This window comes from Dromiciops gliroides, chromosome 4 (assembly GCF_019393635.1).
Source record: "Dromiciops gliroides isolate mDroGli1 chromosome 4, mDroGli1.pri, whole genome shotgun sequence".
Taxonomy (NCBI): Eukaryota; Metazoa; Chordata; class Mammalia; order Microbiotheria; family Microbiotheriidae; genus Dromiciops; species Dromiciops gliroides.
In genome coordinates this window covers 117,261,777-117,279,583 of record NC_057864.1, presented here as the reverse complement: position 1 = coordinate 117,279,583, position 17,807 = coordinate 117,261,777, and the positions used below count along the sequence as shown (strand labels likewise).

The window sequence follows — 17,807 nt, the reverse complement described above, 5'->3', positions numbered from 1 at the left end:
TTGAGGTCTGCTCTGGGGGCACGAGGGTCCCTGTTTTGGGCTTCTTGCACAGGGGTATAGGTGCTATGTGACTGGCTTTTTACTCTGGGGCCTTTATAGTGTGTGCAGTTCACCCCCCAGCACTTCCTGTCTGAGTGCACTAGATCAGCGGCCCTCCAGCTGGCAACTTGTCCTCTCGGCTGGTGTAGGTAGGTTTTTCCACTGTCCTACTGGGCCACCAGATTTTTGAGCCAGGTTCCAGGGGCCTCAGTTGTTCTTCTGTGGCCCGCAGCTTCCTGCTGACTTGCCCCGACCCCCTCAGCGCTGGGCTGCTGCCCTGCGCTGTGCCTCCCTTTTGCGGGAGTCAGACCGACCTTTTCCTGAAGTCTTCTAAATTATCTTTGGTTGGAAGACTGTGTCTCTCTGTGTCTTTGCAGGTTCTGTAGTTTCAGAATCTGTCCAGTAGCTTGATTTAATGTTCTTTTTGAGGGAACAGAAGGAGAGCTCAGTCAGCTTGCTGATTCCTCTCTGCCATCTTGGCTCCGCCCCCTCTCAATTGATTTTTAAAATCCTTTTTGCTCTATTTCAAGAAGGCTTTTTGGTCTTGAGACCAATTCATCTTCCCTCTTAAGGCTTCACATGTAGGCAATTTGAGAGTATTGTCCTCATCTGAGTTTGTGTTTTGCTCTTCCCTGTTGACACAGAAGCTCTCAAAGGTAAGCATGCTTTTCTTTTTCTTACTCACATTGTGGTTTATTTTTAAAAATTGAGGCCTGCTCCTGGGGCACAAGATTCACTGTTTTAAGCTTCTTGTGCTGGGGGATAAGGGCTGTGTCACTGGTTTTATACTCTGAGACCTCTGTGGCTTGTGAATTCCTCACCTCCCTTGGCTTGCTCCCTGTGCTTGCTCCAGGTGCTGGGATGGCTTGGCCCAGTCATATCTGTCCCATGCGTAGCCCTCCAGCTGACAGCCTGCCCTCTCAGCTGGTACTGGTGGATCTCACAACTGGCCTACTCTTCCATCAGCTTGCTGATCCAGGATCAAGGGGCCTCAATTGCTAAACTGTGGCCAAGAGCTTCTTGATGACTTGCTCAGACCCCCTCTGTGCTGTGCTGCATTGTACTGAGTTGTTCTATCCTCCCCTTTTGCCTGAGTGAGACCAATCTTCTAAATTATCTCAAGTTGGAAGATTGTGTTTCTCTCTCTGTATTTTCAGAATCTGTTTAAAGACTTGATTTAATATTCTTTTTGAGGGAACCTCAGGAGAGCTCATGCAACTTGCTGGCTTCTTTCTACCATCTTGGCTCCGCTCCCCATAAGTACTCTTTATGTACTAGTTCTGCTCACTTCATTTTGCAACAGTTCATGCAAATCCACTTCATCAATTTTTCTAAGACAATAATATTTCATTACATTCATTTACCATAACTTGTTCAGCTATTCACCAATTGATGGACATAATCTCAGGTTCTAAATCTTTGCCACTACAGGAAAGAGCTGGTATAAATACTCTTGTCATATGGGTCTTTTTCCTTTTTCTCTGATCTCTTTTGTGTTTAACCTAATAATACCTAAGTGTTTCTGGATTGAAAAATATACAAAGTTTTATAGCCATTTATAAATAGTTCCAAATTGTTCTCCAGAATGGTTGGACTAGTTCACAGCTCCACCACTAAGTTATTGGTATACTTATTTTCTCACATCCCCTCCAGCATTGTTGTTTCCTTTTCTGTCATCTTTGCCAATCTGATAGGTGTGAGGCCATATCTTGGAGTTGTTTTAAATTGCATTCCTCTAAGTGATAGTGATTTAGAGCATTTTAAAACATGATTCCTGGTATAAATCCAGCATCATGGCAGTATATAATCTTTGTGATAATATTGTTGTAATCTTGTGAATATTTTATTGATAATTTTGGTATTAATATTAACTAGAGAAACTGGTCTGTAGTTTTCTTTCTCTGTTTCACTCTACCCAGTGTTAATATCAAAACCATATTTATGTCATATGAGGAATTTGGTTGGACTCCTTTATCTCTTCTTTCAAGCAGTTTATATAATATTGGGATTAATTGTTTAAATGTTTGGTAGGATTTACTTGTAAATCCATCTGGATATCCATTTTTTTCTTAAGGAGCTCATTCCTCACTTATTCAATTTATTTTTCTAAGGCAGGATTGTTTAAGGATTTTACTTCAGAAGTTAAGATTTTACCTATGTAGTGAAGGAAGCTAAGGAAAATAAGAATTACATTGAAAGGGTAGAGCCTCCAGTTATGGGGGGGAAGCAATGACAAAGGAATTCATAGAGATGAGAGATGGAGAATGGTGTTTGAAGAACTGAATGTAGGTCAGTGCAGCTGGATTATAGATTGCATGGAAGGATGTATGGTGTATGAAAAATGGGATGGTAGGAATAGGTCAAGTTTTGATTATCTTTAAATGACATTCAGAGAACATTATATTTGATTTTGAAGATATGTATTATATGGTATGTTCTGAAAGTCAGTGCAGTTAAGTTTTAATAGCTTAAAACTGCTGTACTAAATTATTTAGAGACAATATGTGTCTCTATATATGTATATATGGGTATGTATCCATCCTCGGTTCACTAAATTTAAAAATTAAATTAAAAAAATAGATCACAAAATTGAAACTGAGAAAAGTTAATTGATTTAATCTAACTACCTAGGTGAGAGAAGCACCTGAGTGATAATTGCTCAGCCATGGTCATAGATGTTTGAATAATTGTGGAAAATAAGAGAAGTATCACATGTCGGACTGGAGATGGACTAATGTCTAGGTCATTGTTTTTAAAAGAATGGAGTTCAGAAACTGTAGGTCAATGAGTTTGAATTTTATTCCTAGAAAAATTTGTGGAAGTGTTAATAAAGGAATGGTTACTGAACATTTAGAAAAGGAAAAAGTAATCACAAAAACCCAACATGCTTCATAATATAAAACCATATCTGGAAAGGATATGAAATGTTCCCTCTAGTTCCATATCTAGTTCTCATCTTTGAAATGAGGATATGGAATCCTAGAGAAATTAAGTGAATTAGTTGACTAAGGTGCCAAAGGTAGTAAATGGAAGATCCGTAATTTGAATCCAGGTCTTCTGATTCTAAATCCATTATACTCTCTCCATTGTACTGAACTACTTCTTTAAAAACAGTTCATGCCATTTTGATAGGACTGGTACATCATGGAAATGCAATAGATACAGGTCCCTGGATTTTAGTAAAGTATTTGATAAAGTGTCTCATGGTATTCTTATGTACAGTATAAGGAAATATAAAGAAATATGAGCTAGACACTAGTATAGCTAGGTAGATTCAGAACTGGTAGAATAACAGGACCCAAAGTGGATTCATAACTGTTTTGTTGTCAGCTTGAAAGGAGGTTTCTAGTGCCCTGTTCCAGAAATCTTAGTCCTGTGCTCTTTTTTGTTTTTATCACTTGACTACATATATAGATGACATGATTATCAAGATTGCTAATAAAACTAAACTAGCAGGCATAGCAAACACATTGAATGCAGAGTTCAGTTACATAAAGATGACAATAATCTAAAACAATGGACTGAATTAATAAAATAAAAATTTTAGAGATAAATAAAATCTAATACAATACTTGAATTTTACTAAATGAGGGAGAAGAAGAGATTAGGGAATCACATGTCTGAAAAAGATCATTTTTTTTTCATGAACTATGAGCTCAGTATGTCAGTGAAAGTGTGATATGATACCCCCAAAGCTAATATTATTTATCTTAGGGTATATTAAGAGAGATATACTACCCAGGATCAGGGAAGTGACAGCCTGCTCTACTCTTGTTGGTTAGATTGCATTTAATGGTAATAACAATAATAATACTTATAGTGCCTTAATGTATGCAAAGTGCTTTATCCTTACAACAACACTAGGAAGTAGGTGCTATTATTATACAATATATTGGCACCCAATGAAAGGTCTTGAAATCATGCCTAGTGAAGAACAGTTGCAGAAACTGGGTTTGTTTAGCTAGCAAATACAAAGACTGAGAGTGGACATGGTCTTTGTTTAAAAAATGTGAAGGACAGGGGCAGCTAGGTGGTACAGTGGATAGAGCACTGGCCCTGGAGTCAGGAGGACCTGAGTTCAAATCCAGCCTCAGACACTTGACACTTACTCATAGTGTGACCTTGCACAAGTCACTTAGCCCTAATTGCCTCACCAAAAAAAAAAAAAAGAAAAGAAGAAAATATGTGAAGGACATTTATGAGGGAGAGGGATTATTGAGGTCCTCTCAAATTATCTTAGGACACCTGTTTACCCTTTTATTTTTGCTGCTCTACATTAATTTCATGGTGATTTTCTTTCTGTTTGTGGAGGAAAACTGGAGAGCCTGGAAATTTCTGATCTACTCCACCATCTTCTGAGAATGTTCCTCAGTTATTAAACTTGTTCTGTGTGGACCTTGAAGGCAGAACTAGGAGCAATGGATGAATTTTTTGAATGGAGATAGACTTAAGCTTAATAGAATGAAAATCTAACAATTCGAAGTATACCAAGGTTGGAGCAGCTAGATGGCGCAGTGGATAGAGCACCGGCCGTGGACTCAGGAGTACCTGAGTTCAAATCCGGCCTTAGACACTTAACACTTACTAGCTGTGTGACCCTGGGCAAGTCACTTAACCCCAACTGCCTCACTAAAAAAAAAAAAAAAGTATACCAAGGTGAAATGGGCTACCTCAGTACATAGTATAGGTTCCTCTTCCATCAGGGCTGTAAAACAAAGGCTAGATTTCTGCTTGTTGCAATTATTTTAGGGGAGATTCTTGTTCAGATATGTAGTGAACTCAGTGGGCTTTGAGTTCCCTGTCTACTCTGAGATTCTAAATCTTGTGCATGATGCCTGTGCTGTGAAGAGGGAGTGTGCCACAAGTCAAGTAAGTTCTTGTCAATGTACTATTTATCATAAGCTCTAAATCTGTTCGAGGCTCCTGTTGCTGAGCAGAGAAGCCCAGCCTTTCTCTTTTTTATCAGTTCTCATGATTTCAGTAAGTAACCTTTTCTGCCATTCTGAAAATAATAAAATATGTTCAAAGCCTTTCATTCACAATCTTTAAGCACTTGTTACATGAGAGTCAATATCAACTGAATGAGGAGTGGAAGTAGAAGAATCAAACATTTGACGTTAGGAGAAAACACAGAATACAGAATACACAGTACAAAGGTTATATTTATTGAAATACACAATACACATTGTTTAAAACAATGGCCAAAGTTTTTTTCTTCTTCTTTATAAAAATCTCTGAACCTTCTGCCTTTTTCTCATTTGTATTTACCAATTGACATTTATTAAGCACATACCAGGAGTTAGGAACTAGTATTACATATGCTATTAACATAAAAAAGACTATGCACATCCACATCTGTTTCCAACTTGCCACAATCTACTCAAGGAACATTTCCATCTAGACAAACATCCCCCTCCACCCATACCAAAAACCCTGAAAAAAACCCAAATCATACAACTAATAAAGTTTCTTCATCATTACATTTTTAAAAATCTCTGTAGAACTAATGAGATTGTTCTTGGGGCCTCTCTTCTTCCTTGTCTCCTTAGTCCTTGACTTTGCAAGCTTCATACTTCCTGGATATCATGAAACCTTTTTTGGTTCCCCCACAAGTAACCCATTATGCTGGATGAATTTCTTATCACCTCTTGCTTCCAACAGGCAAATCCTTGAGGGCTTTTGCTTTTTCATCTTGCATCCCACCTAATACCATGACATAAATAGATAGACATATATATGTGTATGTATGTGTGTGTGTGTGTGTGTGTGTGTATATATGTATATATATTTGTGTGTGTGCACATACAAATGCATACATATATTGATCTGAAAATATGATTTAATCATAATAGGGAACTTCTGGTATAGGAACTTGTTCCACTGATGCAGCTTGACAACTTATCTGTAAATTATAGTCTTCGATGCACTTAGCACATGGAAATTAAGTCACTACCCAACTAATCTGTGACAGAGGCTATATTCAAACTCAAGTTTTCATTTCACATACTTGGCATTCAATAAACATTTGTTGAATTTTAATATTTTGAGATGTGGCTGTAGTTTATGTTTTGATTATATTATTAATTTCATGAGTCCTCAGTGGCATCTATCTACAAATTATATCAAATTTAATCTTGGTAAGTTTTTCAATATCTATCAATTGCTCATTCAATAGTTACTTTTATCTTCCAATTTTAGGTTTCTTAAAGAACGGGTTATGTCTTATTTCTTCTCAATATATAATCAGCAGAGTCAATGTGATGTGGTGGATAGTGATCTAGAAGCACCTGGATTCAAATCCTGCCTCTGACACACAGTGACTGTTGTGGCCTGGCTAAGTCACATAACTTCTCTGGATTCTAGGCAACCCTCTAAGATGATAAATTGAAGAGCAGATGCTTGTTTGCTTTGGTAGAGGTTCCCAATATCCCAATATCAGTTCACTCATAGGTCTAGTTGTTAATATTTTATATCCAGGTATACACACACACACACACACACACACACATCAGATTTAAATTTTAATTTTCTTTGACTTCCTCCACCATTCTTTTTCTTTTTGCATAGATCTCTGGCAGTCTGGTGAAGAGACTCCTCAAAATAATGTTTTTAAATCTATAAAATAAAATACATAGAATTACATGTAAAGCTAATTATGTTGAAATACAGTTATAGATGGACGGACATAGATAAATCGATTGATCGATCGATAGATAGATAGATAGGTAGATAGATAATAGACCCCAGATTAAGAACCCTTGGCTTAGTAAATTCACAGAAAACAGTCAATCAGTGTTGTTGACTGCCATATATTTATATAATTTGAAATGGAACATTTTTAGAAAGATTTAAATAACTGAAGAAAAAAATGGGATTTTTTTTTTTTTGTGGAACTGAACTATAAAATTTCAACTCTCCACTTTCCTTAATGGGTGGAACAAATCTGAAAACAAAACAAAAAAAGGTTTTGCCCAGAGTATGCCTATCTCTTTAAAAGCATGTGTGAAAATTAACAGCCAGCTACCACCTCCCTATTTATAAGACTCTTCTTGCCCAGAGGCAAGCAGACAAAGAAGCAAAAAAGTACAGCTCCTGGCTTATATTTGTGACCCTCGCCAGGAAAAACAATCCTCAGCTCAGTAGTCTGTAATTTATTACAAATAGGTTATTAGAAATGATCAAGAAACCAGACTGGAGGATGGCAGTCTGAGAATGATGTCAGCCCAAGGAGTCTTTGCATCAGAGCCTTTTGTTCTGTCTAACCTGCCTAAGAGTAAAGGGAGAAATGAAGGAGCTTTATCCCTCATTATCACATCCTACTTCAGTGGCATCTTCCTTCTTGTTTCCTTCATGTCTAAGTTATCCTAAGTCTGTCTCAACTAGGCTCTTTCTCTTATATACCCTTCCATTAGCCCCTTGTCCATAAAATATCCTAGGATCTCTCCCTTCCTCTTCCTCCTCCTTGGCCTTGTGACTGTCTCTTGTGTAATTAAATAACCAAAAAAGAGGAGGAAAAGGATATGTGGGGCATATTTTGTAATCATATAAAATAGTAGATGAACTGCTTAATAGTTGGTATTTTATTAAGTTTTTCAACATTAATAATTATTTTTGTTTGAGTGTTAAAGGGTCTGCCATTGTTTCTTTCAATGACAATAACACACCATATTCATCTATATGCACTTCTGTTTATAAGGTTGAAAATTCTGATTAATCCTTTTAACATTGTAAAAAAAAGCCCACAAAATTTAAAGGTCACACACCTTGTATTTTATATTTTCTCTTCCCTCACTCCTATTTTCCTTCTCCCCTTCTCTTCATCCCTCCCTCTTTTCTCTTCCTTCCCTTCCCTTTTCATTTTCATTTCCCTTCTTTTTTCACCTTCTTCTTTGCTTCCTTTACTCACTACCTCTTCCCTTCCTTTCCCCCCTTCATCTTTCCTTCCCTTTCCCCTTCATTTCTATCAAAAACACCAAGTGTCTGTCCCTGTGTGCACAGTGATATATGAGGTGCTGTCCCAGATGGCCAACAAGTTGTTCTTCCCCTTGCTCTTGAGGACTTTATAGTATAATGTGGGGAAAATTAATGATATGGGAAGATTTGGAAAAGAAAGTGTAAAAAGTGCAAATTGATGGAGTATATACTACATACCCTTATGTACTAAGGTTATGCAATATAATATAACAGTAAAGGCCACATTGAATGCTTCATGAATGATATATATTACTGAATGAAGTTTTGAGGAAGAGTAAGACATGGGTTGCTGAAGGGGGGAAAAAGGGATTACTGTAAATATGAAAAAAATCAGATGTTTGTTTAGTAAAGCAGTTTGCAAAAACCACCAAGACACTATCAGGACTAACTACCCAATGACCTACCTTTGGCAGTAAGTTGACTGAAAATTTGAGATTATATTTTGGTGGTGGTTAACCTTCACCAAGCAGGAAGAGGAGGGGGTTACAAGTTAAGATGCCAAGGAGGAGCAAAAAAGTAATGAAATTCAGACTGGATCAAGCTTTCTTCTTCATTAACATGATGGTCAGAATTCTGATTTTCCTGGAGTAGAAATGCTGAGCCAGCAACTTGGAGGGAGAGCTGCTCAGTGGCAAAGAATAAAGCAACTGAACACCCCATGCTAACTCTGGTATACCTCACTGCTTTTTGGGCATCTGTGGAGTACACCACCCTCTAGGTCTGAGACCTAATTTGGGTTGTTACTGAGGCAGAACCTTAGCAATGGTTCTAAAGTTGGAATACAAGATGACAGAAAGAGACACAGGACCCAACTGGCCTGTCCCAAAGTTGTTTTTACAGTGCATGTCACGATTTCAGATGAATTTAGGGAGGAAAAGTCTGTCATTTAATAAATAACAAGAGGTGTTACGATACATTAAATTATCTAAGAGGCAAGAACAGATTTTTAATTTTCTAATGGCGGGATTAAATAAGATGATAGATGATAAAAAATTGTTCAGTTTACACCAAGAGTAAAAAGAAAATAATCTCCTGCTTATTGGTTCATTTTGTAAATTGAGATCAATGGAATTCTCCCAACAACAGCATGAAATCAATCGTAAAATAGCATATAATTCATGAATGGTATTGTAAATTATAGTTTGTGTGACAGTAATCGGTGAGGTTTCCATGCACTGGGATGCATTTCCTTGTAACTAACACATCTCTAGATAATGTTTGTAGATCCATTTCTGAGTGCATCTTGGAGCAATCTGTTTTTCATGTCCACAACTCCCTGTGTTTGATCTTATGCAAATGATGCAATCAAGCAAATGGAAAACAAGATGTAGGTGCTAGGGGGCTCCGACAAACCATGGCCTTATGTTTTCAGGATGTCTTCTCTCCCCCTCTGCCATTCACAGCACTCAGATTTGTGTACCTACTTACACTTGTTTGAATCATTACATTGCCCTTGAAAAGCCTAATCACATCCATAGAGAAATACTATCAAATCACTTAATGGAAGCCAAGAGTAGAGAAATTTCATTGTATCCCCATTTGCTTTTAATTTTAAGTTGGTAATTTTGTCTAAGGTTATAATCCCCATTAAATTTCTCTCTTTCTTTTCTGTCACCCTTTACCCCCCTCTTCTTTGGTATGTTCTCTTATCGACTGGATTTTATCACCTATCTCATTATTGTTTTTATTCTTTTCTTTTTACACACACTGGCAAATCTTATCCTCTGTTCCTTTAGATTCACCTGTTTTCTTCACTGATCACCTTATCATGTTTCACAACTAGCTTCTCAGTCTATGTACTTGTGTTGAATCCTACATTCTTAGCCTCCTCCCATCTCATAGTCTAGGCTCTCTTCCTGTCTCCATCTCTCATTACTCAAAGGCAAAAATGATATTTCATTCTCTGGTGGAAACACATTTAGAGTGAATCTTTTTTTTTTTGAAAAGTATCAAAGGCTTTTATTTATACATTCACGTGTGAATGGGCCAGCTCCCTAATGGAAATGGTGGTGAGCTTGGGATATGGGAACTCTTTTATCTCAACCAGCTGGCCCCTCCCTTCTTCCTCAGTTACAATTTTGAGTCAACACTGGTGCCAAATGCTAGACAATTGGAATGTAGTATAGTCAAAGGGGCAGCCCTCTAAACTCCTTCCCATGTGACCAGGATCATGTGATCCTGATTGCTGAGGAGGAAAGGAGCCATTAGTAAGCACTCTTTTCCCAGCTGAAATTCACCTCCCAGACATTCCCCAGACAACTTCAATCAGCTTTTGAGGGGGTCCCATATTTTCCCACAATCCCTACTCTTTATTTTTGACCATTGGGCCCCCTCTTAGTCCTCTGCTAACATCATGTTTGTGGTTTGAGTAACACACACCACCCCCCAGTGTCCATTCAGTACACAATTTCATCATGGATCTCAGATGTAGCTGTCAGGTCTCTGGAACCACTTTCCTTGGGGCAGTCTAGAAGATGTCTTCCTGCAGGGCACTTCTCCAGTGGACTCACTTCTCGGGTTTCAAATTCATTTACAATTAATCTTGAGGGTAATAGTACAACTGTACAAAGACATAAAAGTAAAACCAGAGGAAAAAAAAGTTTTGTTGAATAGATTTTCTACCTACTATTGTTTCTTACCTAGAAGTGTAAAATAAAAACTCTCACATGATATTTTAAGCTATTTTCGTTTGTGTGTGTGTATTTCTCTGCGATTTAGCATTAACAGCAAAAATGACAAATGTTTAAAGAGGACCTACTATGTGCTATGTGATGAGATTATGAAGAACCATCTGTCCTTTGCAGGTCCTTTGTGTTCTCTGACTTGAAGTTTCTCTCTTAATTGGAAAAAACAAGATACTCATTTGAGATGAGTAGTTATTGTTTGCTGGTAGGACATGATACTGTGACTGTGAGAGAAAGGGCTAACATGAAGTTCATCTATATTGGGGAGTCAATGGTTATTCTCAGTTTGACAGATGTTCTCAGAGTACTAATACAAAGGAAAAGTTTAAACTAGGAATTATTGTGGACAGTGTAGAGCTGCAGGGGTGGCCAGAGCAGAAGTGTCGGGATAGCAGAACCAGGCCATAAGTATTAAGTGGGCAGTTGGTAGTAGGCTGAAAAGAGATGACAAAGCCAAAAAAATGAACTTTTAATTGGTGGTCGAAGCAACAATTGTAGGAAATGCCACTGGATATGATGTGGAATTTAATATGGCTTTCTTATAATTTTAGAATCTCTGAGTTGGAAGAGACCTCAGGTCCAGTTCAGATATCCCTCTTATAATGTTGGTATAGCTTGTGCTTTCCTCCATTGGGAAGATATCTCTAGGAATACCTGAATTTGGTTCATTTCTATCTCACCCTGTGGGAACATTGGGACCCTGCTTGCAAGCAAGCTCCTTAGAAGCATTTTAACATTAACCATAGTATTATGAAATTTAGCAGTTAACATCTAAGTCTCATTTAGCAGGGGATAAGATAGGTAGAAACCATTTCTTCTTAGAAAGTCAATAAGTCTATTGCATAAACAGACTCATATCAGTTTGGGAAGGACTGTTTGAGGAAATTACTTTATGTGTAACAATAGCAAGCATTTATGTGGGGCTTTAAGGTCTGTAAAAATTTTTACATATGTTATCTTATTTGGTCTTCACAACAACCCTGTGAGATAGGGGCTATTGTTATCTGCATTTTACACATGAGAAAACTGAGGTTCACAGAGCTTAAGTCTCTTGCCCAGGGTCACACAGCTTTTGTCTGAGGCAGCATTTGAATTCAGATCTTCACTCAAAGTCCAGCATTCTACCCACTGTATCCCCTTTTCGTTGTTATTAGGTCATTTTTCAGTTGTTTCTGACTGTGACCTCATTTGGGGTTTCCTTGGCAGAGATACTGGAGTGCTTTGCCATTTCCCTCTCCAACTCATCCTCATCCTCCAGATGAGGAAACTGAGGCAAACAGGGTTAATTAACTTGCTTTGGGTCACACAACTTGTAGATGTCTCAGGCTGGATTTGAAGATTTGTCCAAGCCCAGTGCTCTATCCAGTGTGCCACCTAGCTACCTCCAATTAAAATCTTTTCAGTGCTTTATAAATATGTTATCATCATTAGTCCTCTTTTAATATTATATCTCCTCTCTACTGGATTGTAAGGCCACAACAGCAGGAACTATCAGTTTTTCACTCCAACCTCCTTAGCATAGAGAAGAAATAGCGTGGGCTTTTTTATTAAATTGTGACACAGTGGATAGAGTTACTGAGCCTGGAGTCAGGAAGACCTGAGTTCAAATGTATCCTCAGACACCTACTAGCTGTGTGACCTTGGGCAAGTCACTTAACCTCCATTTACCTCAGTTTTCTTATCTATATAATGGGGATAATAACACCTACCTCCCAGAGGTGAGGATCAAATAAAATAATAATTACAAGACGTTTAACTAGGTGCCTGGCACATAGTAACTGCTATGTAAATGTTAGTTATAATAATAATAATTGTTATTAAGCATTTTTATAGAAGTTTGGGGAAAGATAGGGATTAAGCACCTGAGAAGGAAAATAGAGCACCATTCATGTGTTTGGGATGTGGGGAAGTGGCAGTAACAGAACTGGGAGACTTGGGGCATTATACTCTACCTCATCACATTGTTTTTATCTGGCTAACAATACATGGAGGGCAAGCAATCTTTCTCATTTACAATCTTCCTTAAACAATGGTTTTTCTTCTTAGAAGTATCTGAGACCACTGTCCCTCAGGTCTCTTTGAGATAAGAAGCTCTGTTTTTGCATTTGGGGCTATACAGTGCCCACGTTCAAATGAAGACACCATTGTTCTGCCTGCTTCTGTACCTCTACGGTACATCTGTTGCTGTTACTTCCCAGCAGTTTCTGGCTATGCCACATTTCTTTCTATTGGATTTTGGAGTGCCCTTGTAATATTTACTTTCTCTACCATGCTTGCAGGTATCCCCATTTATCTTGGTGTACTGGAGAGAAAAGTCGCATTTGTGGGGTTTCTTAAAATGCACCAAGATCCTTTTCTCTGATAACACCCTTTAGTCTCAGAGTACTTGCAATGTAAAAAAAAATGTTATTTTTCTGCTCCTGGTGACCTATATGTTTAACCAATTAATTTTATTTTACATGAAAATCAAAGCATTCTTTTCTTATTTTACCTTTGTTATCGGTGTAATGTGAAATCTATTTGCCTGAATTAGGTTGCATTCCATTAATCTTTTTATATGTGAAATTGTAATGGTTCAAGGTTAATGGGATTTAAGCATAGTTGTACTTAAATTGTGGATACATTATTTCAGAAATATTCTGGGACATGAAAATATGTGTTAGAGATGAAGTATAAATGACACATGTCTCTGGTGCTGTTTTTCTGAGATGAAATTAAATGCCCTTAATAAGGTACTTGAATATAAAAATATATAATTATTGACCTAAAATTTTCAACATGTAGAAAATCTGGAAACTTATCTTGCCTTCAGAAATTGCTTGTGGTCAACTTTGTTGCATAGGCAAGAAGTGTGAGATGGACTTTGTTGCACAATTTACTTAAGGATAAGATTTAAATTTCTTAAGGAAAATTTTGCTAGAATTAAATCCTACAGTATAGCAGCTTATTAGTCAAGGTTATTTTTTTCTCCTCCCTGCATCCTCTTATTTGCCTTCTTCCTTTCCCTTCCTTTCTTTACTCCTTCCTCTCTCTTTTCCATTCCCTTTGATTTCTATTCTTCCCCCTTTCCTCATTCTCTACCATTCAATTTAGATTAATTTATAGTTTAAGAATTGCCCAGGGTTCTAAGAGATTCAGAGAAAAGTAGGTGCCATCATTATTCACATTTTATAGATGAGGCACCTAAGTCTCATGTTAAGGGACTTGTCCAGGGTCATACAACCAGTAAGCATCTGGGACAGGATTAGAACCCAGGTTGTCCTGACTCCAAGTTCAGCACTCTATCCATTGCCTTGCCTATCTTTCTGGTAGGTATACAACTTCCATTTTATTCTAAGTAATTTACATTTAGAAACATTTATAGTTCTTGAATGTAATCAGTTTGTTTGTTTCTTTCTTTTTCAGGCAATTTAACCAATGGTTAAAAGCACTAAATCACCATAACTTAGAGTTGCAGGTGACATTCAGCTTTAAAAGTATTAAATAGTCTTCTTTAGGCATAATGCCTTAAAACCTGGATGTGAAACATTCAATATACAAGGCAGTTCTCTAAGATACTAAAACAGAAAAGGTGACTCTGTACATTAGGAGGGGGAGCTTGCTTATCTGGGAGACAAGAAATCACAGTTAAAGTCTCTCTCCTAATCCTTTTTTTGGGCACTACTTGAGTAAAGGAGGACTTTTCTAGTTTGTCATAGAATCCACCTCAAAGGCAAGTCTCACAACTTAAACTTCTTGAATAGTTATAATTGTTTTTTCATGCTATGCTGGATGGGACTAGATGAGGGGGAGGAGAGACAGAAATGGGGGAGATGAGACAGAGTCAGAAACAGAGACAAAGAGATAGACAGACACACATACATATAAACACAGAGACATGCCTTTCTTCTCCCACCTATTTTACCAAGATGCTGCTCTTCTTTCAAATTCTAATATTTTTTTTTCTTTTCGAAAATCATGTACTACCATTGTATCCTTCAGCTTATATCAAGAAGAGCTATATCCAAGTCATTCTATTCCTTCATGGTTATACTATACACAGACACACACACATACGTATACATACACATATACATAGAGAGAGTTGTAGCTATGGTTATGTATAACCATACATAATATAGTATATTAAATATATCACATTTTATCATGTATATAATATGTAAATATTAGATCAGATATAACATATAACTGTAATAGCATATGAATAAACTCTATGTTATATAAATATATTATATATTAAAATATATTCATATAAAATATATGGTATTAGTATACTGATATACTATAGAAAATAATAAAACCATGTCATAAATTATTATATATTATTATCATGTTATGTAAATACAATCCATTACATAACAAGCACATGTGATATAGATTATTAATAACGTATATTATATGTACAATATATAATATGGCATGCTGTTAATGTACTATATTACATATTAAGTATATAATATGGTATATTTCTGATAATATATTATGCATTATTGTTAATATCATATATTATACATAGCTATACACACACACATATATGTGGATAATGAAACTCTACATACTGAAAGTGGTCCAACAGTTTTTGTATAGCTACATAGCTTAATAGCTTATTCTTGCCTTATTATTATAGCTGCATTATTAAATAAATAGCGTAGGCTTTTTATTAAATTGTATATATATTTATTAAATTGTATATATAATTACATATAATATATAGAGAACTATAATATAGTATATTAGTAAAAATAATAATATGTATAAATACCACTCCAGTATCTTTGCCAAGAAAACCCCAAGTGGGCACAGGGAGAGTCAGGCATGACTGAAAATGACTGAACAGCAATATATTATTATATAATAATTATTAATATATTTCATCTAGTTCTATATAAATCTATCATCTATCCATCTATTTATCCATCCATTTATTTATCTACCTATCTATCCATCATCTTTCTATCATGCATCTATCTATCTATCTAGCAATCATCTATCTGTCTGTCTATCTATCACCATTTCTGCTTTTGGGCCACTTTCAGTAAGTAGAGTTTATTTATCCAGTAATCTGTTGGAGCTAGGTGGCATGGTGGACTGGGAGTCAGAAAGAACTGTGTTTAAATCTTGTCTCAGATCTTTACTAATCGTGTGACCATGGATAAGTCACTTGACTTCTCAGGTTCAAGTTTCTTCATCTCTAACATGGGAATTATAGCACTTCACAGATTTGTGACAATGAAATGAAGTAATATATGTAAAATGCTTTGCAAACCTTAAAGTACTGATTATTATTTACGCCCCCCCCCCAAAAAAAAAGACAACTCTGGGAAATCTCACATGACCCTTTCAGTCAGTTCTCTTTTTCACAGAGGTTCGTCACTGTATCACACTGCTTTCCCTCTTCTGCCAGGGTACAGTTAGTTGTGGATTTGCCCAATCAAAAATGGCTTTTGATCCTCTACGTAATAAAAGAGTATTCTCTGCCTTCTAAGAGATACTTTTTTGAGCTTTTTAAAAATGACCTTGGCATAATAGAGTCTGCTTCTCCCCACCTCAAACACATGTTATCTGACAGATATATTTAGATGCTATATATAATGTTTCTGGTTTTTTTTCATAGACTTATTTCAAAAAGGGAAGAAAGAGTATATAATAGACCATCTTCCTTACAGCTGTGTACCTCTAGCTTGGCCTAGACTTAGGCTGACCCCAACGTGTATATAAGTATATTATAAATGCAGGAGTTCTAGCAAAGACAAATTAAGTTGTTTTAGCCCTAAGGGCAGCTAGGTAGTGCAGTGGATGGAACATTTGTCCTAGAGTCAGAAACACTTGAGTACAAATGCAGATTTACTCACTTACTAGCTGCATGACCCTGGGCAAGTCACTTATGTCCCTTTACTTCAGTTTTTTCTTCTGTAAAATGAGATGGAGAAGGAAATGGCTAACCACCCCAGTATCTTTGCCAAGCCCTTCCTCACTCAAAAAAAGAATCAGGAAGAGTCTAACAGGACTAAATATGATTAAACAACAAGAAGTTCCAGCATAGCCAGTATTCCTGGGAACAAACCAAAGCCATAGGAAATAGAATAACTAATGTTATATAGGATGTTTAGGTATATATACATACACATATACACACACATATATGTATGTATATGTGTATATATATGTATATATATGTGTATACACACACACATACACACACACACACACACACACACATATATATATATATATATATATATATATATTTCATTTGGTACTCACAGCCATGTGAATTAGGTGCTCTTTTCATGTCTACTTTTAGAAAGGGAAACTGTGAGACTTGCCTAGGGTTACTCAACTATAAAGTATCTGATGCAGAATTTGAATCCACATCTTGACTCTAAATCCATAGCTTTATGCACTGTGCAACTTAACTTCTGGAATTCATACAATACTATTCAACTCATAACTCCCTGCAAGACAGAGATTTAAAAAATACTGAAGATTGTATCTTTCTATTCTAACTATAGTAGGTGAGATTTGCATAGAATTTTATGGTTTATAAAGAATTATGTATGTGTTATCTCATCTGGTTCCTTTACCAACCTTGTAAGTTATTATGATATCATCAACACCTCTTGCAGGTGAACCAGGTTTAGCAAAGTTAATTGATTTGTCTATTGTCTCAGAGTTTACAGGTGTTTAAACAGGATTCGAACACAGTTTCCCTCTCCATCCTAACTCCAAGCTGTTGCTGTTAACCCTGCACCATAAACTATTCCTATATCCCACTTGTTATCTTCTTAATCGTCTACTTTGCAGCAGATTTTTGGGGAGAGAGCATTTTGCCTAATATATTCGACTAACAGAATTGATTTAACTATTTAGAATAACAGTCTTGCCCATCAAGAAACCAATCAAGTTTGTAAGATAAGGCTGTCAAACCAATAGTTTGTCTGATTTAACTATCCATGGAGCAGCTACAAGGTACTCCAGAAAAATCAACATCTGCATTTTATGATCATTTGAAATTCACTTGCCAAGTACCAAGTACTCAGAAGTAGTGTTTCCCCAAGCTGAGAAGCCTGAATCAAAACTACCCTGTTCAATAAATTCTGGTTTCATTTT

General features: G+C 36.6%; 1 protein-coding gene across 1 annotated transcript in view; it reads left to right on the top strand.

Annotated features, from left to right (window-relative positions):
* USH2A (usherin) overlaps window positions 1-17,807 on the top strand; it is a 1,082,898-nt gene that overhangs the window by 531,417 nt on the left and 533,674 nt on the right. The window lies entirely within an intron of this gene.